At 36.2% G+C, this 24,803-nt stretch overlaps 1 long non-coding RNA gene across 1 annotated transcript; it reads right to left on the bottom strand.

The window, feature by feature from the left end:
- Window positions 1–1,011: 1,011 nt before the first annotated feature.
- LOC309871045 lies at window positions 1,012–18,783 on the bottom strand. Its single transcript, XR_014314987.1, has 2 exons — window positions 18,665–18,783; window positions 1,012–1,557 (listed from the first exon to the last, which is right to left on the bottom strand). It is a non-coding gene; the product is annotated as an uncharacterized lncRNA (long non-coding RNA).
- Window positions 18,784–24,803: the final 6,020 nt, after the last annotated feature.

A 24,803-nucleotide genomic window follows, 5' to 3' on the forward strand; every position in this document is an offset into this window, starting at 1 on the left:
CGTATTGACCTCATTATTCTTTTGTGAATAATATGGCTTAAGGAACACATAAGAACTGGAAACTGTCATTCCTACATGAAAAAGCTGGAGAAACTAAATATTAATGACTTCTTCCATCAGAAAACTGAGGTTGCGGGATAAACCTCCACCCTGCAGTCTGCAGAAACAAACAAGATGAGAGTCACAGCTGAGATCTACTTCCCTGGTGTAAAGCCACTGGAGCCATATTCTGGTAAGAACTCTTAAATGTTAATTTTCATGAATTCCTGGAGACTGAATGTAGACAAGCACAGCAGTGAGAAACTAGGGAGGCTACAGTGTTTGGGAGTTCCCATACTTCTATAGGCTTTACCTGCAGGAGCCTCACTGGGTTCTCACAGTGAAGAGCTAAGATAGAGCCCCTCCTGGCTCTAGCAAAAAGGGGGAAAATAATCATTTTGAGATATGCCCAGAACCTTTTCCATGATGAGGGCCTATGCTCCAAAGACATTGCCGGAGCATTATCCCATCTGGGAGAAGGGTTTTCCTCCCACTCCAGTCCCTGCTAGTTTTCCCGTCTCACCTAAAAGAGGAAAAACAGGGGTGCCTGCGTGGCTCATTTAGTTAAGTGTCTGTCTTTGGCTCAGGTCTTGATCTCTGGGTCCCAGGTCAAGCCCCGCATTGCTTCTTTCTCTCTCTCTCTCTCCCTCTGGTCCTCTCCCTGCTCATTCTCTGTCTCTCTGTCAAGTAAGTAAATAAAGTCTTTAAAAAATAAATAGAAAAGGAAAAACATAGTCAACAGGACAGAGCTTCATGAAAATCAGCTGGGAATGATGTAGCCAGGTTAGGGAGTATGGAGCGGGGGAGGAGAGAAGCTATTCCACTGGAGAAACACTTCTTAAAGTCACAGCCTAAAGTCACAGGCCCTAAAGTCACTGCTTTATAACTGAAATAGCAGACAGTCTCTCTCTGAAAAGAATACTCAGAGAAACCCAACGTCAACAGGGGAGACAAAACACAAGGACACTAGAGGAATTTAAAATCTTTAGTACTTATAGCTAGAGCAAACATCACACACAGGCCAACTTTTAGTCAGATTAACATGAAGCCTTACACTGAATGCCTTCTTACCTCAGTTCCTTTCTACTCGATACATACTTGATGTCTGTATTTCAACAACAACGACAAGGTACACCAACAGGCAATACACAGATCTGGGGGCTATTTGTTATGCAGCATTCTATAGTAACAAGTTGAATAATAAAGAAGTCATTTTTTGTTTGTTTGTTTTTAAGAAATCATATTCTATAATATTATCTAAGCTATTGTGTCTTGTTTACAACATGAAATTTATGACACAAGGTTGAAATCCCAAGGGTCCAGTCACTGAGCTCTGAGTTGGCATTGAGGCCAATGACTGAACATATCATAGCTTGTGCTAAGGCAGGTCCATTTCTGGGAATCACAGGACTTCTCCAAGGGCTGGTTTTGGTTCAGTGATATCCCACTGGCCTTGCTGGAACTTAAGATGGAAGAATGTTTTAGAAAGCTTTTGTCCAATTTTCACAAGTGTTTCCCCTAAAAAACAAACAAACAAACAACAACAACAACAACAACAAAACTTTTGTGTTTAATCATTGCTTGGCATTTGTTTCTCAGAAAGCCTGGAAAAGTACATTCTCTCATCATTTTACTGACATAGACAGTGTTTCCCGGTGGACATTTTTAAATCACAGATATTCGTAGATAGAAAATGTCTATCTTTTTAGATTGATTTTTCTAGGAACCCAGAGCAATTCAGGGAACTTCTTCAAATGTACTCTCAGCATTGTTTTCTAATCTCTCTAATGTTAAGCTAGAATGACTTTTTAGAAAGCAACTCCACATCCTTCACCACAAACTGGCATCACAATAAAAAGAAAAGGCTTGATATAAAAAGGCAGTCTGTTCATTAGATTCTGTATGATAGCCATAGATTTCATGAATCCTTACACAAGAGAGGCATGAGGAGCTTTCATTTTTTTTAAATTCAATTATAAATCTTAAGCACACTGTGGTTTTGTGGACACATGGCCCCTGAATTAGCTCATGAAGTGACTGGGTTAATAAGACACAGTTGGGTCTTTGCAATTATATAGCTATGACCTTGGTTTTATTTCCCTAAGGTCTGAGGAACCTAAAGGTTAGGAACAGATTTTAAATAGATTAAATGGTGTGTGTGTTGGTGGGAGGGGAACGGGTTACATATGTCTGTGTAAAGCAGACTAGTTGTGTATTCTTAACTTTCACTACAGTGTATATGAGTGGTTCAAGAATCATCTCCTTAATGTATTCAGTTGTGAACACTGCATCCCAGCTAAAATCCACAAAGGATATGGAAACATAATTCTTTGAAGCTATTAAACACTTCTGGAAAACGACGGATAAATTGAAGCCAGTTTTCAGTCTGCGAGTCATTGGGAGGGAGTTTGACATTTCCAGGGAAAATGAATATCCTTTTTATGTCATATGTTCAAAAATACCCTCGAAAAAGTGCCTTGATGTTGGTGTTGGCAATGAATTTTTAGATATTATACCAAAAGTATAGGCAACAAAAGCAAATATAAACACTGAGACTATATCAAACTAAAAGTCTTCCGCAAAGCAAAGGAAACAATCACTACAATGAAAAAAGCCTATAGAATGGGAGAAAATACTTGCAAACCATATATAGGATGAGGGGTCAGTTTCCAAACTATATAAAGAGCTCAGATAACTCAATAGCAATAATAATAATAATAATAATAATAATAATAATAACAACAACTGACACTAAAATGGGCAAAAGACCTGAATGGACATTTTTCTGAAGAAGACACATAAATGGCCAAGAGGTATATGAGAAAGTGTTCAACATCACTAACCATCAGGGAAATGCTAATCAAATCCACAATGAAATATTACCTCATACCAGTTAGGATACCTATTATTTAAAAAAAGACCACAAAAGATAAATGCTGGCCAGGATGTGGACAAAAGGGAATCCTGTTACAGTGTTAGTGGAAATATAAATTGTCATAGCCATTATGGAAAACAGTATGGTGGTTCCTCAAAGCATTAAAAATAAAACTGTATTATGACCCAATAATCCCACTTCTGAGTATATATCTAAAAAATTGAAATCAAGATTTTAAAGAGATACCCATACTCCTATGTTCATTGAAGCATTTTTGATAATAGCCAAGATACAGCAACAACTTAATGTCCAATGATGGATGAACAAAGAAAGTATGGTATACACATACAATAGAATATTGAACAAGAAGAGCATTGTGCCATTTGCAATGACACAAACAAACCTGGAAGACATCATATTAATTGATATAAGCCAGATGCAGAAAGAAAATGCAACATGCTTTCACTCACATGTGGAATCTAAAATAGACGCATAGAAGCAGAAAGTAGAATGGGGATTACCAGGAGCTGGAAGAAGGGGAGAATGGAAAGATGTCGGTAAAGTCTCAGTTTGGCAAAAGCAATGAGTTCTGAAGATCTAATGTATAGCCTGATGACCTCAGATAACAACATTGTACTGTGTACTTGAAACTTACTGAAACAGTTTATCCCAAGTATCCACACCACCAAACCAAACCAAACCAAACCTTAACTATAACTACATGAAGTGACAGATATGCTAACTAGGTGAACTGTGGTGGTTATTTCACAGTGTATATCTATATCAAATCATCAAGTTGTATACCTTTTATGTGTACAATAATTAAAAAAAAAAAAACAACCTTGAAGCCAAAACTTATTTGGGTCAAGATGAAGGTGGAGTAGAAAGGATATGATATTTCTAAATAAGAAAATTACCCAAAAGATATTTGAATTTTCTTGGGGCAAATGAATCAGAGCAGTTCTGCAATGCCAGCACTTAGGCACCCACATTCCTGCAAAACAACCTGGTCAACAAGCCATCAGTCCCTACTTGTTGGTTGTTCTCCTAGGCACAACCAATCAGCTCTAAGACCTGTTAAATCAAGCTTCAGAAAATGGGCTATTCATCAGGATTGCTGGAAAAAAAAACAAAACAAAACAATAATTTCTTTAAAAATGGCTAAGGAGTCTTAGAAAAGTTGAAAGCATTTTTGAAAAGGTGTTTAAGATTCCACTAACTTCTAAGACTAATAAGAAGTAAAAGCTCCTCATTAAAATGAGCCTTTGCACCATACCGGAAAAGTTGGAAGACATGGTTTTCTCATAAAGAGGGGGAGTGCCTCTTTAGTCAGAACTCAATTTTGCATTTTCTTGATTTATAGATGGTAAGAATTCCAATTCTCTATTTATTTTGTAATGCCTGGCATGCGAACCTCTGCCTGGCTCAAGTATTTCTGATGAAATGCAGGACAATGACACCTTGAAAGGTGGTGACAGTGTATCCACTTGAAAAGTAATTGCTCCTGGCTTCACGCACAGTAACTTCAAGATGGAAAATACATTCAGAATAGCAAATGCCAAGAATGCTTCTAATCCAACTAGAGTCTCTCCCTTATCATTTTAGAAAAGCAGGTGGGATAAGAATAATGCCAAAAAGCATTATTTACCATACCAAAATTTTAGTGTTTGTTAAGTGCTCTGTATTCTCTCCCTTCTGTCTCTGGATCTCTGTGTCTCTCTATTTTTCTATTTTCTGATAATTTTCTTTTTATATAGAGCTTCCACCCAAATGAATTCATTTCTTTTTTTTAAAGATTTATTTATTTATTATATATAGAGAGAACACACGCACATGGAGTAGGAGGTAGGAAGGGCACAGGGAGATGGAAAGAGAGAATCTTAAACAGACTCCCTTCCCTGTTGAGTATGGAGTCTGATGTGGGACTCAATCCCACAATCCATAAGATCATGACCTGAATGGAAACCAAGAGTCAAACACCCAGCCGACTGGGCCACCTAGGCACCCCTGAATTCATTTTTTAATGGACTGATTTTTCTTTTTTTTATCGCCCTGCCCTAGACTGATTTCCTTTTTTCTTTTTTTTTTTTTTTTAAGATTTTATTTATTTATCTGAGACAGACATACGAGAGAAAGCACAAGCTGGGGGAGATGGGTAGGTGGAGAAGCAGACTCCCCACTGAACAAGGAGCCCCATGTGGGACTCAATTCCAGGACCCTGCAATCATGACCTGAGCTGAAGGCAGACGTTTAATCAACTGAGCCTCCCAGGTGCCCTGATTTTCTTTTTAAATGTGAAGTTCTGGAGACATTTTGTCTTCTTATTATTTTGAATTTAATTTATTTTTGATAGTTTGCGAAGAACTAAGGACTGGTCTCATTTTTTTTCTTTTTAATGTATAACATTTGGTGCATGCCAAATAATATATGTAATCTATGTGTAAAACGTGTAACATAGCACATAATAGCCCCTGGAATTTTCCCCATTATTACTAATTTTGGTACATTCTCTTGATTCCTCTTTCTCTATGCCCGTCTCTCCTCAACTGCTGAAGTCACTATTATTCTAAATTTTTTTTATCATTTTCTGCCCTTTTCATGATTACTTTATCTCTTGTGATAATTCTAACAATGTGTGTTTAGATTTTATGAAAATTAATATTCTTCTTATTTTTAAGTTCATTCATCATAAGAGCTGGACTTAATTTTTTCACTATAGTCTAGTATCTATTGTGCAAAAATATGAAAAACACAGGTTTGTACTGCCCGGGGCTACTTATAGACTACAGTACTGATTTTCTCATTAATATTTTCTTTTCTCTAACTACTTTATTTTAAGAATACCACACATAACACATATAACATACAAAGTATGTGTTAACTGATTATGTTACCAGTAGGGCTTTTGGTCCACAAGCTATCAGTAGTTAAGTTTTGAGGGAATCAAACATTATACAGATATTTTACTGTGTGGGACTCAGTGCCCTCAACCCCCACTTCATTGAAGGGTCAACTGTATCACAATTATTTGTGCTGTCCTTTGATTGGTGGACCAGATTTGATACATGTTGCAAATATCTCCTTCCAGTTTGTCAGGAGTCTTTTCATTTTCCCTATGGTATCTCTGAGAACCAGCTCTTAATTTGAATTTGGTCAAATGTACTCAATCTAGGTTTTTTTTTTTTGTTTGTTTGTTTTTTTTTTTTAATGTATAGCATTTTTGACATATTTAAGAAAGGCTTCCTTCCTCAAAGTTATAGATAAATTTTTCTTAGCAGTTTTGTTTGACTTTTAAATATGTCTTCAAATATTAGGAATGTATTTTTGTGGGGGCTATTTTTTTAGAAGCATACAAGGTTAGGAGTTTATATTTTCTTGTTTAAAAACATTTTGATCATTATAAAGACCCTTTCTACCCATAACCTTGTGCTTTGTCTGAAAGTCTTTTTTTAAAACTTAGTTTAATATAATTATATGAGACTTGTTTTGCTTCAAATTTGTCTTGTATATTTCCCTCATACTTTTATATGCAAATTTTCCAAGCCCTTGTATGTTGGGTGTATCTCTTATAAGAATCACCCAGGCGGATAATTTTTTAATATAATCTGACTAGACTGCAAGCATTGGGAATTATCAATAAAATCCAAACTTCCAACTAGAGCTCTTTTTTAACTTAATACAAGTAAAGACACAGAGGGTGCTATCTTATAAAAATAACAGATTGGATTCTGCCACACAATTGATTATTACTATAAAGATGATTCAGCAGCTTTAAAAAAAAGTTAATTTTATCTCCAACCCAATTCTTTTAGAACAATTTGTATGGACACAGGCCTAAATATACACTGAATTTCTTGGATCATCTCAATTCTTATGAAGAAAAATCCTCCAAAGAGAAACAAAAATGGCTTTATCAAATCTGGGACAATAACACATTTAACAATACATCCCAATGGAGACTAGTCTGAGTAGGGTGAGTACCCAAACACCTAATCAAAAAAAATTTTTTTTCCATTTAGCAATGTAGCAAGGAAATAGCCCAGGTATAACCAACATAGCAAGGAAATAGCCAGGTATAACCAAGAGAACTTTGAGAGATGTTCTCCCTGCCCTCCATCCTCACCAGGGGAGTATCCTCTCTATTAGGAAAATTATTCAAACCATAGTTATGGTTCCCAAGGTCTAAGCCAATAGAGGAAAGTAAGAGATTATCCACAAGGAAACAAAGACTTCATGCTGATAGGTTGTTAAAGAAGTCTTCTGCTCTGGGTTGGGAATGTCACGTAAGTAGGGGTCACTGGCTATTAGCTGCTTTCAGATGGGCTCAGCTAGGTTGACTTGGCTCTATTCTACATGTTCTTCATCCTCCAGTAGGCTTGCCTTGCCTTCACATAAACCTGACAGAGCGCAACAGAACCAACCCCAACACGAAAGTATACTTGAAGCCTCTTCTTGCATCACCCTTACTAACAACCCATTGGCCTTTGAAAATGTTCTGTAATCTAATTGAATTTGGAGTCAGACTAGGAAGGTATTATAATTCTTTAAGGCAGAGGGTGAAGATACTGGTAGGGGTGAAGTTGGAGGGAGGGGACATTAATGCAATCAACCTACCATAGAAACTAATTTCTCTCCCTGACTCAGAAATGAAGGATACAAGCAAAACAACAAGCCGGTTTCAGAGAGGACTGAGAGGGAACCATTGTTCCCGGGGAAGGGCAAGTTTCAGTTGAGGCATGACCTCTCTGAAGGACAAGCCTATCCTTTAGCCTGGGCCCCTCACCAATCTTTGCTTGCTTTTTGAATAGCTGGGGCATGTAATTGCCTTGAGTCAATTTTTACAAGGAGAAAAAAGTAACCACAAAGAAGCGGGGTGCTTTGTCTAACATTGAATTATGGCCGGAAGCAAGATGATAAAGTGACGATGCTCATAAAGGAACAATATTTTTCTTCTCAGGGTTATAGAGAACTTTTAGGAAAAGACAAGTCCCTGGTAGCTGCTATAAGGGAACTGTTGATCCTTGATTTGCATAAGCTGTGGACATGTCCTTTGGATTTAGAAACATTGCAAATTGTGAAGCACGGAGACATCAAGTATGAACAGCCAGATTTCCAAGGCCCAACACCAAAGTACTAAAGAGCCCTGATTTGGGATAATGAACAGTATTCATGTTTTTCTTATTTTATATTTTAGGACATTCCCTTTATTGTTTCAGTTTCTCTCTGTGTGTACACATGTGATAGTCACACTGAAAACTTGATATATAATTTTAGCTTATTTGGATGGATTCCACAGTGTTATATTAATGCATGTTTTTGCATTCACTGCTAGAAAACGGGGCAATAAATCTTAGGAGATTCAGACCTAATCTCTATTGCTCTACCAGAATGAAAAGCTAGAATTTCTGCACATATTTTAAGCTGCCTCCTTCCTTAATGCATTGTGTCATCTTCTTAGCAGTTTCTCTCATAGAAGATAGGCTTTCAACGTACATGTCGGCTTGGGGGAATTCTTGCTCCTATGTATTAACTGCTGCCTCCTTTAATCCTGTTAGAATTTAATTTCCCTTGATTGAATGCAGTGTTATCACCAGGTGCTGAGTGGCCCTTTCCTATCAGTACATATAAATCCTGTTAGTCCTTCCCAGACTCCAGATGTTCCAGAATCTTCTGAGGTCAGACTCTTCTAAAGGAACATTTGCTCTCAGGTTCATCCAATACAGAGAGGGAAAAGTCAAACTTTTGGACACAAACATCTTGTTTATTTCTGCCTGGCTAAATTGTGGGACTGAGGCATCTGTGCTGGTGGCCTGTGAGAGTCCCAGCAGTTTCAAGTCACTTCTGAATTAAATAACAAGTTAAAGGGCTTTAAAAAGCCTTACATTAAATTGTAAGGTGTTCAATGATTAGCAAGATACTAACTCATAAGATTCTGTATGGTTTTCAGTTCTCCCAGTTTTACTAAACAAAGCGTTTCCTTTTTATATGCATGAATTGCTTTAACTGCTTATCCCAGGAAACTTCCCAGCAATTGCTGAGATTTGTAATGAAATTGATTCTTAGTGATCACAGGGCCTTCACTTCCCTCTGAGAGAGTCTTCCTGCTCCCAGCTTCCTCTTCCTACATCTCATCTGTTGGCCATTTCCTGCTAATTACCTTCCTCCACCAAACAAAAGAAAGCAATTCTATTCACAGTCAGTTTTGCTACGTGTTACCACCTATAATTATTTTTCTCAAAAGTTTGATTTAAGAAGAAATTATTGGATAAATTGAAGTACTGGGGCATCTAGGATTTCAGGCATTCATTAAAACAAATCGTCTTTGTTAAGAACAATCAAGTCTGGTGTATATACTGATAATTTTTTAAAGCTTTAACTATTTCACTGACATCCATTTGGTCACCAAATGTGGTTTAGGTATTCTGCGGTGTGCTGTGATTTAACCATAATCCAGATAAAGCACTTGCTCTCAGAGCAATGAGAGTTTATTGTCAGGTTTTTTCAAGGATATCAAACTCAAAAACATTCAGGTCAGCTTTCCAAAAGAATTGGGCCAGGTGGCAATGTGCAGATTATAGGCTAGATCTATAAATGGGAAAACCAGCTTTATTAAATAGCGCAACCATTGTTTCTCTGTAGGAATGCTGGTCTACTACTGTCAAGATTTCTGGTTTTTCAAGAAAAAAAAATAGGGTTTTGGCTTTTTCTGCAATATCTCATAATTTATAAATGTTAACCTTCATACTAGCTTTATAAGCAATTAAGCCACTACCTTTACTACTTATATTTACCTTTGTTCTCATTACTATTTAGCACCCTTTCCTTCCAGATTAAAGATGTGCTTATAACATTTCTTGTAAGGCAGTTTAGTGATGGTGAACTCCTTTAGCTTTTATCAGGAAAATGCTTTCTCTCACCCTCAACCTGAATAATATTGTTGAGTAGAATATGCTTGGTTGGAGGTTTCTTTCAGCACTTTGACTATATCATGCTGTACTCTTCTGACCTGCAAAGTTTCTGCTGAAAAATCTGCTGCTAGTCTTCTGGTGGCTCCTTTTAATAAAAGAAACTGTTTTTCTCTTGCTGCTTTTATTATTCTCTCCTTGTCTTTAAGTTCTGACATTTTAATTATAATGTGTCTTGTGGATCTCTTTGAGTTCCTCTTTTTTGGAATTCTCCAGGATTCCTGAATCTGGATGCTTCTTTCCTTCCCCAGGTTAGGGAAGTTTTTAGCATTATATCTTCAAATAAGTTTTCTGCTCCCTTCTCTCTCTCTTCTTATGCAATTACTCTGATGCAAAGTCAGTCTGTTTGTTGTCCTCTAAGTCTCTTAAGCTATCCTCACTTTTTAAAATTCTCATTTCTTTGTGCATATCTGACTGACTGAGTTCCAGTGCTTTGTCTTTGGATAAACTGATCCTTCTTTTGCTTCATACAGTCTGCTGTTGAAACTGATGTGTGAATATTAAATACTGGACTCCTAAGTCATCAAGGGGCAAATGAAAAGGTATTTTGAAATGAATGATGATAAAAATAAGACAAACCAAAACTTGTGGAGCATAGCTCAAACTATGATAAGAGGGGAAAATTCAAAATAGAATTACCATATTACCCAATTATTCCACTATTGGGTATTGAAAACACTAATTCAAAAAGATTATGAAACCCTATGTTTATTACTTACAAAAGCTAAGATATGTAAGCAACCCAAGTGTCCAATGATAGATGAATGGAAAAAGAAGATTGGCATATAGTATATAAAGGAATATTAGTCAGCCATAGAAAAGAAAGAAATCTTACCATTTACAACAACATGGGTAGATCTACTGAGTATAATGTTAAATGAAATAAGTTAGACAGAAAGACAAATACCATGAGACTGCACTCATATGTGGAATTTAAGAAACAAAACAAATGAATAAACAAAGAAAAAAGAAGACAAACAAAAACCAGACTCTAAAAAAAGAGAATAAAGCGGTGGTTGCCAAAAGAGATTTGAGTGGGGGGATGAGCGAAATAAAGGAATTAAGAGTACACTTATCTTGATGAGCACTGAGTAATGTATAAAATTGCTGTATCATTATATTGTATATCTGAAATGAAAAAATACTGTATGTTAATTATACTTCAATAAAATAAAATACTTTTAAAAAGGAATAGCAAATTAAACCTGAAAAAGAAAAGGAAGTAAAAAGGTTAAGGAAGAAATTAATGAAATCAGAAGTAAATATAATATAGAAGGGATCAACCAAGACTAAATTTGCCTTTTTTTTTTTAAGAACATGAAATTAATCAACTCCTGTCAAGACAGATAAAGAAACTAAAAAAGAGGCCTAAAGCACAAATATATAGAGCAAAGACCAGGATAGCACCATAAGTGGAAAAAAAAAAAAAAAAAAAGAAGAATATTCTGAAAAACTTTGTGGTAAAAATCTTTGAAATTTTAGATACAATCAGAAAAAATAAATCTTAATAAACCTGTATCAACAAGAAAAAACAGAAAGTTCAATGAATCTGATAGTTATTTAAAATGTAAATATGCAATTAATAACCTTGCCACAAGCAAACAACAACAAAAAAACTTCAGACTCCAAATTAGTTTACCACGATTTCTACCAAATGTTTTAGGGAAAAGTAAACCCAATACACAAATTATTCCAGGTAATAGAAAGAGATGAAAATCACCTGGCTTCTTTTAAAAAACCTGAATAATCTTAATATGAAAACCTAATAAGGATATTATAAGAAAGAAAAATTATAAGCTTAATTTCCCTTGTGAACACTGATGCAAACCTAAACAAAATAGTAACAACCAAACCCAGCAAAATATAACTACAAGAATAATAATACATCATAACAAAGTGGAGATTGTCTAAGACCGCATGGATGGTACACACTCATATCTCATTCAGTATCATTCACCATATGGAGAGAAGAAAGGATAAAGCATTGGATAAATCTCAGTACTCACAATAAAAACTCACACACAGTAACTTTCTTAGATAAAGGGCATATAAACAAGCTTTTCCTATGATCTTAGGAAGAAGACAGAGATACCTGTTATCATACTTCCAATCATTATTGTACAAGAGGCACAGCAATTGCAGAAAGGAAGATTATAAAATAAAACGTGAAAAAATATAAAATGAAGGAATAAAATTTTCATTAAGTGATGAAATAATTGTTCATGTAGATAATCCAAAAATAAAAAAAATTATATTGATAAATAAAAATAATGAGGGCACTGGATACAAGATCAATTAGAGAATCATCTCAATCCTATATTCTATCAAGAAATAATTAGAAAATTCTCTTTTTAAAATTGATATCTTTCACTTAGACACTAAAGATCCTGCATCATAATTCCTGCTAGATTAGCTTCCTCTCTATGTTGGAAGAGATCATAAGATTGATGCTGTGAACACTGTTCACACTCTTTGATATATTTAAGTTTTTATTCAAGTAGGATATACTTTTGTTGTTGCTATTCAAAAGCACGGTGTTTTTACCAAAGTGTTAATAAATGTTGAAATCTAATCAGTTAACAAAGGATACCATTTATAATAGCATGATAAAAATCAAATAGCTACTAAAAATCTAATGAAGAATTTTGAAACCTCTACACAGAGAAAAAAAAGAAACTAAAGAAATCTGAAAAAATGAAAAAAATCCTTTAGAAAAGGAAACATTTACCATTTTCGTATATTAAAAGGCTCAATATATTTTAGATGTTAGTAATCTTCAAATTAATCTATAGGGCCAATGATATCTCTTTAAGAACTGCCACATTTTTAGTGGAAACTAATAAGTTGATACTAAAATTTATATGTGAATATAGGCAAGTGAATAGGGACAAGAAATTCTAATAATCTGGAAGATCAAAGTCCTAGGTACAATGACTTATATGACCCTTTATCAATATAAAACCTCAGTAAATAAATCAGAGTAGGACTGTCTGAAGGATAGAGGAATAGATCAATGGAACACAATATAGAGTCCAAAAACAGACCCAAGCATGACAGTTGATTTATAACAGAGGTGATACTATAGAGTGATAGCTAAAGGCTGGTTTTTCAATTGGTGGTTCTGGGTCAAATAAATATCCATGTAGAAAAATGCAATCTTTCACACATTATCCTCTATAGAAAATTAATTCCAGGCTGAGTATGATGGTAGAACAAATCATAAATGGTTAAAAAAACCTTCTGGTACATAATATAGGAAAATACCTTCCTGTGACTGGTGTAGGAAAAAATTACTTAAGCAAGGAGGAATAACCATAAGGAAATGGGCAAATAAATAAGACTTGATGATCAGTAACCACTAAGAAATAGATGGGCAAAATGAAAATTAACTGTATTAGAAAATTCTGTTCATCAAAACACACAATTTTGGGAATGAAGAGGCCAGCCAGAAAATGGGTGAAGATATTTGTAAAATAAATAACGTATATCCATGAAGGATTTGTATATAGAGAACATAAACATTCTCACAACTCAATATATTTTTTAAAAGGGCAAATAATCCTATGGAAAAATGGGGAAGTTTCTACATGGTTGTTTCTCAAAAAGAGACTATCCAAAAAAGGAAAAAACAATAGAAAGAGACTATCTAAAGGGCCATTAAACATATAAAAGAAGGTACACAACTGCATTAGTCATTGTGAAAATGCAAATCAAAACCATATTGAGATACTTATTATTACATACCACCAGACTGCCTAAAATTATCCAGAATGACAATCTCAAGAGTTGGTACATATACAGGGCATCTCTCAAACATTGCTGGTGGGAATGTAAAATGGTACAACTACTTTGCAAAACTTTTTGGCAGTTTCTCATAAAACTAAATTATTTATTTACTATATCACCTAGCAATCATAGTCCTAGAACTTAAGAAATGTGGATATATGTGCAATAAAGAATATGTAAAAAATTGATTATAGTTCCAGTGTTTGTAATATCCACCAATCTGAAGCTAGCTAAATGCCTATCAATATTAAAATTAATCATCTGTTATGTCCACATAAATAAGCACTGCCCATCAATGAAAATGAATGAATTGTCATTACTTGCAACAACCTGGATGAATCAAACATGAAATTGAATAATATGAAATCAACATAAAGTTGAATAAAAGAAACCACTCATGAAAGAGAACATGCTATGTTATCGCTTTATGTAAAGGTTGAAAACACTACGGCGCCTGGGTGGCTCAGTGTGTTAAGCCTCTGTCTTCAGCTTAGGTCATGATCTCAGGGTCCTGGAATTGAGTTTCACATCGGGCTTTCTGCTCGGCAGGTAGCCTGCTTCCCTTCCTCTTTCTGCCTGCCTCTTTGCCTACTTGTGATATCTCTCTGTCAAATAAATAAATAAAATCTTTTTTAAAATTTTCAATATTAAATAAAATATTAGAATAGAATTAGAATAAAGTATTAGAAGATATCCCATTAGAAGAGACTGAAGGCATAGTTACTACAGGGATCAGAAAAGTAGCTTATGAGATAGAGGGTTGTTCTACTTTTTTTTGCCTGGCTATGTGCATTTTGTAATAATCCATCTAATTATACATATAAAGCTTGTTCATGTTCCTTAATATATGATATACTTCAAAAAGTATTCAAAAATGAAAATTGGTGCAACCACTTACAAAAGAAAGTTCTTCAAAAAGTTAAAAATAAAAGTACCATATGTTCCAGTAATTCCACTACTGGGTATTTACCCACAGAAAATGAAAACACTAATTCAGAAAGATATATGTGCCTTTATGTTTATTTCAGTTATATTTACAATGGTCAAAATATGGAAGCAACTCAAGTGTCCATTGAGACATAAAGAAGATGTGGTGTATTTATACCATGGACTATTACTCAGCCATAAAAAACACTGAGATCTTGGCATTTGGGACAACATGGACAGATCTAGAGGGTATTATGCTAAGTGAAATAAGCCAGACACAGAAAGACCAAAACCTTTTGATTTACTTACATGTGGAATCTAAAAAACAAAACAAATGAATAATAAAACAAATAATCAACAAAAACCAGACTCTTAAACACAAAGAACAAAGTGGTGGCTGTAAGTGGGGAGATGGGTAGGGAGATGCATGAAATAGATAAAGGTGATTAATAGGTACCAACTTTCAAGTATAGGTAAATCACAGAGAAGAAAAATACAGCATAAGGAATAAAGTCAATAATATTACATTGTATGGTGACAGATGGTGACTACTTATGTGATGAGCATTGAGTAATGTATAGAATTGTCAAATCAATATGCTATGTACCTGAAAGTAATATAACATTGTATGTTAATTATACTTCAAGCCTTAAAAGTATTAAAAAATGTATTTATATAAATAAAATTATATACTGAATTGAGGCTAAAACTTTAAAATTATGCTATTGTAAGTTTCAAGCCAAGAGTTTAAAAAATTATGATAAAATAAATAAAAATAACTTGATCTTATTATTACTAAGAATATTTTATGTGTGCATGATTCATAAAACAAATAACATAATTATATAATGACAATACATAATAAAACAGTATAGAATACATTGTAATAATGATTTAAAATATTTATACCATCTTTTCTCAGTTTTTACATTTCTATTTTGTTTTAGCTTTATAATGTACAATCTACCTTATTGTAGTAGGTCATATATTCAATTTATAGTGTTATAAGTATACTATAGCAGAATATATAAATACATGTACATAATAACAAAATTTTTACTAATAGTGTTGCATAATTAAAAACCATGGAAACCAGTGATTTAACTGCTTAACAATGATAACAAAGCAATAAACTAATAGCCAGCTGAGAGTAAGGAAGTCCTTACAGGTTTACCATCTTAAGGAGCTTGTATGAGAGTATTTTAAGAATATTTATAAGGAGGCATCCATCTTAAATTAAAATTTTTACTCACTTAACTAGTAAGTGTTCTACTTGTTTCAGAGGTATCATGTTATTGAAAGGATCAATACTCAGAAAGACTCAAATTTAAGTCCTGATTCTGTGTTTACTGACTGAACTTGTTCAAGTTGTTTTTTTTTTATCTCTCTTCTCCTTACATCTTAATCTATAAAACATGCAGTAATTATACCTAAAATTGATATTGAAAGGAATAAATTAAATATCACACCTGACCGTTCTTAGCACATACCGGGCACACAACAGTTGATTAATACATGTTAAAACTCTTTGTACAACCTTTCCCTGTTGTTCTGAATTACTGATACCTGGGTCGGTAAAGGATGCTTACATAAACCCTACCGGGGGTGGCTATGGAAGTATAATTCTCAACACCCAGATCATGCAGTGCACCTACTCATTACCACCCACTCCAAACATCAGCAGCATTCCCTGGCCATTTACATATTATGGCACATGTTGATTTGGATACCTTTTAAAGTAAAAACCAGTTCTAGGATTCTCATACTGAGTTAACTCAGCAATAGAGATTTACAATATGCAATGTATTTTCAAATTGCCTTCTACTTAAAATATAAATAGTGTCCATGAGATTTGTGACCGGAATTGCCATTTCCTAACTGCTGGTGACATTTTGGAGATGGAAAATATTGACATATCCTACCGCCAACTTGCATCACCGTTTCTTCCAGTATGACATAAAATCCAGAAAAATCACATCACGGCAATATTTGAACAAAGGACCCCATTGTCTTGTGCTTCACACCCACTGTCTGTCCATTTCCTGCCTGTTGCACTGAATCTGCCTATAAACCCCACACCTAGAAGACGCCAATACATCTTGCCAAATGATTCACCAGGGTTAATTCTGTATTTAAATTGCCTTTTCATAGTTCTTAAATTTTACAAAAGGAGTTTGGCTTCTTTCTATTTCAATTTCCCTGTAGCGTCACCATTCACTGTTTGCATTTGACAGCCCTGCTGTAGGCCTGAATTAACAGCCACTATGATGTGCCCATGTTCCCCAAGACTATGGCTCTCAACTGTGAAATTACATGTATTTTTTTCTACAAAGGGAATAGGAGGTGTGTAGTTGATCCAATGACACATAACAAAATCACATAGATGAACAAAAAATTAAGCTATATTTATTTCAAATCATAAACCTCCATTCTCCAGTAATAACATGGATATCTTGTTGTATTCAACATATCTTAGTTGAAGTGAACCTGGGGTGAAATTACCCTTGTATTGGAAGTCATCACTCCATCCCCAAATAGCAATATTTCTTATGCTTACTTTATAAACAATAACTCAGATGCCGATGAGTAAGTCCAAGAGGATTATTATGGGCTGAGCCTCTGGTCTCCTGGGATGTTGTTGGGAAAAGACTACACTCTCCTGTCCCCTCAAAATGCCCCCTAGCTGCCTTGTGGAGTTTTCCATGACACTGCCTCATGGCACTCAAAGCCTTCATGTTCCTGTGCCCTGTCTTTCCAATTTAGCCATCTAGTGACTTTCCCTTTTCCCAGTGCTCTCATAGGATTACCCTATATTCTAATATCAGCCAACTCTGCTGGGTGAGATTACCCCTGGAAATCTAAGACACAGCCATCACTGTATCTCTTTGTCCCACATGTGAGCACAAGTCCCATCCTGATTCCTCAGAATACACTAGAGTCCTGCCCATAACGTTTAAAAAGTGTCCCCAATGTTTAAAGATAATGTAAGAGAAGCATGACCACAGCCTAATAGGCAACAACCGCCCAAGACCAGGTCCATAGAAAATCTCAACTGGGCTAGCCACCAGCTTATTATTGCCTACACTCCCCAGGCTTTTCTAGGTCTCAGAGTCAGAGATAAACAAAGACATTCTGATTTTCAGAGAGGAAGATTCTCATAAAGTTTTCCTTAAAAGTCTGTCTAATGGGCTGAAAGGTATTCCCAAAAATGATATGTCTACATCTTAACTACCCAGAACCTAAGATTATGTGGCAGAAGGTGTGATTATCTAACAGATCTTGAGGAGGAATCTATCCTGCATTATTTGGATGGGCCCTAAATGTAATCATGTGTATCCTTATAAGGGAGAGGCAGAAGTGTTGAGACATACAGAGAAGGAGACAGATAAAAGAAGAGGCAATGTGACAACAAAGGCAGAGGTTGGAGTGTTGTGACCTTAAATCAAGGCGTGCCAATACCACCAGAAGCTGGAAGAGGCAAGGAATGAATCTCCCCGAGACCCTCTGGAGGGTGATGGCCCTGCCAACACCTTGATCTCATACTTTGGCTTCAAGAACTGTAAGAACACATTTGTGTTCTTTTAAGCCACCAAGGTTACAGTAATTTGTTACATCAGTCTTCAGAAATAAGCACAATCTACGTCTCCAAATTTTTATCCTTTCCCCAAGATTAACCTCTTCCATTTCAGGAGCAGAACCCAACATACTTTGGATAAGGGATTGGGCTTTTCTTGTGAACTGAGATTATTTCAGTGGGCCCTGAATTGGTGTGGCTAGGGCCCAGGTCATCAGAGTGTTCCCAAATAGCAAAAACTTGGGCATTATTCCTTTATTTAGAAAACAAGAAGGTTCTATATAGACCATGATCAGTGTTCCTCTGCCTCAACCATGTGTAAGAACCACGAGCTGGGCCATCAACATTTTGTTGAGGCACACTGTACCTGGCACCTGCAGAGAAACGAAAAGCCAGTTTCTGAGAGCTGGTAAAAGACCTGGGGAGATTTCTAGAATTCTGTCTGCCCTTCTATCCCTCCTAGAGCCAGAGGTTAGTGTTGTTTTAAATGATACTCACCTCTTATTTCATTCTTTCCATAAGTCCATGCTCCCCAACATCACTCAAGCTGTCCCAACCTTTAATTCAGAGGCAGAGAAGATCAGAGACACGAATGTTATGCAAAACAAAATGATCTTCTTGCATGCAAGAAAGAAGAAAATTACATAAAGCAAAAACAAAGGCCCATGCATAGATTAATCTCCTCATGATTCTATGACTTACAGAGTTTGGTCTTATTTCTTAAAGATCTGACAAGAGACTCAGAATATAGCTCACATATGGTTTATTTTCTCAAATCTTGGTTTCACAGTCTTATTTGTTGCCATCTTACTGCTCATAACCTGGTATAAGCACATAGCATTTCCATACTCACCCCACTGTTGGTCTAAGGTTTATAGTTTGCAAATCTGAATTGGAAATTCCATGTTATATGAGAAAGGGGTTGCAGCAAGTCAGATATGAGTTCAATTTGGATTTAGCCACTTCTTAGATATGAGGGCTGAGGAAAGATACTACGTATTTACCTTCCCTAATATGCATTTGCTCAATTGACTGAGAAAACACCTTTATATCACAGAACTTTTATGAGAAATAAATACAAGGATTTTTGTGAGCCTGCTTTCTCCCTTACAGGTGCTTACATCATGGTCTGAGCATAATATACAGCATTTTTCTGTGTACACAAAATAAAAATTATAGAGTGGTAATTATGGGTGATGCTTCTTGTAGACCAGGAGTTAGCAAAATTTTTCAACAAAGGACAAGATAGTGACTGCTTTTAGCTTTGCAAGCAATGTGGTGTTTGCCTGATCATTCAACATAGCTCTTGTAGTATGAATGTAGCCAAAGACAATACTAAATAAATGGAGTGTGGATGTGTTACCATAAAACTTAGTTCTAAATATAAATGCTATCTCAGTCTATGTGGCTGCCATAACAAAATACCACAGACTGAGTAGCTTATCAACAACAAATATTTATTTCTCACATTTATTTATTTATGGAGGCTGAAAGTCTGAGATCAAGGTGCTTGCATGGTTGTATTCTATGCATTCTATGACTTTCTTCATAGTTCATATTTGGAAACTCTTGCTGTGTCTTCACATGATGGAAGACATAAAGGACCTTACTGAATCTCCTTTTATAAGAGCACAAACACCATTCAAGAAGGCTCTACTCCCATGACCTTATCACCTCCCAAAGACCCCACTTCTTAATAGCATTCCTTTGGGAGTTAGGATTCAACTTATGCATCTCGGGCGGACACAAACAGGTGGCATCCCAGATTTGCTGTGAGGCATAGTTTGCTGGCCCTAGCTATATACCCTCTCTGATTGTGGCAATAAGGGAATTTAGTTGGAAAGCCTAACTGTCCCATATGATGTCAACCTCAAACATTAAGCAAGACTTCCTGAAACCCAAGTTCTATTTAGTGATTCCCTTTCAGAATGTATGTACTCATAACTTAGCTGTTATATACTTACTGATACTACCCAAAGACAAAGTTAGAATTTTACCATTTAATACACAGTTAATGCTCCATTTGTTACTAAAACCATTTTTTTCAACTTCTCAAGAACTTTGCTTGATTTTAGTATTCTCGTTACTTACAAACATAATACCTATTTGACATTATCTTTCCAAATGACAGCCTTTTGAAAAATATAAAATGTGATAAGTGCCTTGTGAATATTCAAATACCTTTCCAGGATTAACAGACCCTGTAGTCTTAGATTTACCTCCCTTTTAAAAAATATATTTTTTAGAAATGACAGGGATATGGTAATGCTCATGAATCTTAAATCTCAATTAGTTTGTAGGCATGAACCTTTATAGCCACTCCCCAGAGCAAAACCTAGAATATATCCAGCTCCCTAGAAGGCTCCTTTGTGCCCCTCTCAATCGGTCTGACCAGAAGGGTAACATCATTCTTTTATAGATGTTTAAAGTTCCAAGGAACCCAGTTTAACAAATTATTTATTTCCCTTTTATTTTCTAAAAAGACTAGATAAATATATCATAGTTTTCTCTAATTTGTCTTCCCTCCAAATGTTCTGTGCAATGAAACATGGGATGAACTAACCTCTTCTGCAGGAAACCTACCAACTTACCAGGTGTGCAAACAAGGATCGCTCTCTATGGTTGCCAGGGTCATTTTCCTTGGAAAGACTTCTCATGGTTGGAAGACATGTTGGCAGGACTCCATTGCACAATCCAGCACACATCATCAGCCTGTGGCTTTCATATTTTCTGCCAAGAGCTTCCCAATTTTGCCCTTGAACTACTGCAGCTTCTCAACAGATAAGTTACTGAAAAATTTGTACAAATTAATTTTTATGTCTTCTTAAAATGAAGTATTTGTAACAAAAACTGAATGTAAATTTTTTAAAAGCAAGGAAACTGCAGTTGGAAGGCAGGAATTTAAAGGCAAATCTTTGTGAAAAATGAGGAAATTTTTTTTTTTTTAGTTTTTAATTTTTTATTTTTTATAAACATATATTTTTATCCCCAGGGTACAGGTCTGTGAATCACCAGGTTTACACACTTCACAGCACTCACCAAAGCACATACCCTCCCCAATGTCCATAATCCCACCCCCTTCTCCCAAACCCCCTCCCCCCAGCAACCCTCAGTTTGTTTTGTGAGATTAAGAGTCACTTATGGTTTGTCTCCCTCCCAATCCCATCTTGTTTCATTTATTCTTCTCCTACCCACTTAAGCCCCCATGTTGCATCACCACTTCCTCATATCAGGGAGATCATATGATAGTTGTCTTTCTCAGCTTGACTTATTTCGCTAAGCATGATACGCTCTAGTTCCATCCATGTTGTCGCAAATGGCAAGATTTCATTTCTTTTGGTGGCTGCATAGTATTCCATTGTGTATATATACCACATCTTTTTGATCCATTCATCTGTTGATGGACATCTAGGTTCTTTCCATAGTTTGGCTATTGTGGACATTGCTGCTATAAACATTCGGGTGCACGTGCCCCTTTGGATCACTACGTTTGTATCTTTAGGGTAAATACCCAATAGTGCAATTGCTGGGTCATAGGGCTGTTCTATTTTCAACATTTTGAGGAACCTCCGTGCTGTTTTTCAGAGTGGCTGCACCAGCTTGCATTCCCACCAACAGTGTAGGAGGGTTCCCCTTTCTCCACATCCTCGCCAGCATCTGTCATTTCCTGACTTGTTTATTTTAGCCATTCTAACTGGTGTGAGGTGATATCTCATTGTGGTTTTGATTTGTATTTCCCTGATGCCGAGTGATATGGAGCACTTTTTCATGTGTCTGTTGGCCATCTGAATGTCTTCTTTGCAGAAATGTCTGTTCATGTCCTCTGCCCATTTCTTGATTGGATTATTTGTTCTTTGGGTGTTGAATTTGCTAAGTTCTTTATAGATTCTGGACACTAGTCCTTTATCTGATATGTCGTTTGCAAATATCTTCTCCCATTCTGTCAGTTGTCTTTTGATTTTGTTAACTGTTTCCTTTGCTGTGCAAAAGCTTTTGATCTTGATGAAATCCCAATAGTTCATTTTTGCCCTTGCTTCCTTTGCCTTTGGCGTTGTTCCTAGGAAGATGTTGCTGTGGCTGAGGTCGAAGAGGTTGCTGCCTGTGTTCTCCTCAAGGATTTTGATGGATTCCTTTCTCACATTGAGGTCCTTCATCCATTTTGAGTCTATTTTTGTGTGGTGTAAGGAAATGGTCAAATTTCATTTTTCTGCATGTGGCTGTCCAATTTTCCCAGCACCATTTATTGAAGAGGCTGTCTTTTTTCCATTGGACATTCTTTCCTGCTTTGTCAAAGATTAGTTGACCATAGAGTTGAGGGTCTATTTCTGGGCTCTCTATTCTGTTCCATTGATCTATGTGTCTGTTTTTGTGCCAGTACCATGCTGTCTTGATGATGACAGCTTTGTAATAGAGCTTGAAGTCCGGAATTGTGATGCCACCAACGTTGGCTTTCTTTTTCAATATCCCTTTGGCTATCCGAGGTCTTTTCTGGTTCCATATAAATTTTAGAATTATTTGTTCCATTTCTTTGAAAAAGATGGATGGTACTTTGATAGGAATTGCATTAAATGTGTAGATTGCTTTAGGTAGCATAGACATTTTCACAATATTTATTCTTCCAATCCAGGAGCATGGAACATTTTTCCATTTCTTTGTGTCTTCCTCAATTTCTTTCATGAGTACTTTATAGTTTTCTGAGTATAGATTCTGTGCCTCTTTGGTTAGGTTTATTCCTAGGTATCTTATGGTTTTGGGTGCAATTGTAAATGGGATTGACTCCTTAATATCTCTTTCTTCTGTCTTGCTGTTGGTGTAGAGAAATGCAACTGATTTCTGTGCATTGATTTTATATCCTGACACTTTACTGAATTCCTGTATAAGTTCTAGCAGTTTTGGAGTGGATTCTTTTGGGTTTTCCACATATAGTATCATATCATCTGCAAAGAGTGATAATTTGACTTCTTCTTTGCCGAGATGGATGCCTTTAATTTCCTTTTGTTGTCTGATTGCTGAGGCTAGGACCTCTAGTAGTATGTTGAATAGCCGTGGTGATAATGGACATCCCTGCCGTGTTCCTGACCTTAGCGGAAAAGCTTTCAGTTTTTCTCCATTGAGAGTGATATTTGAGGTGGGTTTTTCATAGATGGCTTTGATGATATTGAGGTATGTGCCCTCTATCCCTACACAAAAATGAGGAAATTTTAAAGTAACTCTTTAACTATCAATATCCTCATATATCCAATTTATTTTTTTTAATTTTTTGAAAGATTTTATTTATTTATTGACTCACAAAGATCACAAGTAGGCAGAGAGGCAGGCAGAGAGAGGAGGAAGCAAGCTCCCTGCTAAGCCGAGAGCCCAATGTGGAGCTTGATCCCAGGACCCTGGGATCATGACCTGAGCCGAAGTCAGAGGCTAAACCACTGAGCTACCAAGGCAGCCCCCAATTTATTTTTAAGAAAGCTGCCCCTATAGTGTGGATGGTAATAATCCTGTGCAGAATCCCCACACATCACTTTAAAAGGGCAATGGTTTGTGCTGGGAGAAGCACTTGAAATATTACTCAAAGTGGTGAAATTTAACCACTCTATTAAAGATTTAGAATTTAACCAAAAGAGTTAGTGTGGCTAATTATGTGCATAGACAAAAACTGGCTTGTATAAAAGGAAATTAAAACTAAATGATTTGGACTCCACTTCTGGCCAAGATGGGAGTTATGGGGACCATGTTTGTATTGATATCTGAAACAACCAGAAAACATATAAGATATATGAAACATATTTCAAGAAACTCAGTATCAGTCAGTAAAGAACAGTGATCCTGAAGAGACAAGAAACAAACAAGGTTAGCTCTATGATTGTCCCAGGTGACTGCCTAGAGAGTTTCCAGTCCATGGTGTATGGAGAGAGAATGCAGGATGAGACCAGTAGACTCTCTGAGTTGAGAAGACAGAGATGAGAGTCTTGGGATGCCAATGTAAATAAAGTTCAGGAACCGAGGACCAGAAAAGGGAGAAGTGAATATAGAGAGGACTGGAGAAATAAGCAGAAGGTTCCACTTGAGCTTTTAGCTGAGAACTGATCAGTACATATACGTGAAGAAACCTCTAGAGATGAAAGCTACAATGTGTGAAAAGAAAATTACACAGAATGGGATTAACAGCAGTTTAGATATGCAGGAAAAAAAAAGAGTAGCAATAGAAGTGAAGCAAAATGAAAGAGATAAAAAGAGAACAATGACAATAAAGCAGAACATCAGTGAGCTGTGCAAAATCATGAAAGGGCCTCATACATATGTGAGGGAAGTGCCCAGAGGGAGGGGAAAGGGGGAGATGGAAAAAAAAATGTTGAAGTGGTAACAGCTGAAAATTCCCCAAATTTGATGAAAACTGGCAGATCTGAGTAGCCCAAATAACCCAACCCCAATAGGGTTGAACCTGGGTGGTTCAGTGGGTCAAAGCCTCTGCCTTCGGCTCAGGTCATGATCCCAGGGTCCTGGGATCAAGCCCCACATCGGGCTCTCTGCTTGGCAGGGAGCCTGCTTCCCTTCCTCTCTCTCTGCCTGCCTCTCTGTCTACTTGTGGTTTCTGTCTGTCAAATAAATAAATAAAATCTTTAAAAAAAAAAAAAACATCCCC

Source organism: Mustela nivalis (genome assembly GCF_964662115.1).
Source record: "Mustela nivalis genome assembly, chromosome: 8".
Lineage (NCBI taxonomy): Eukaryota > Metazoa > Chordata > Mammalia > Carnivora > Mustelidae > Mustela > Mustela nivalis.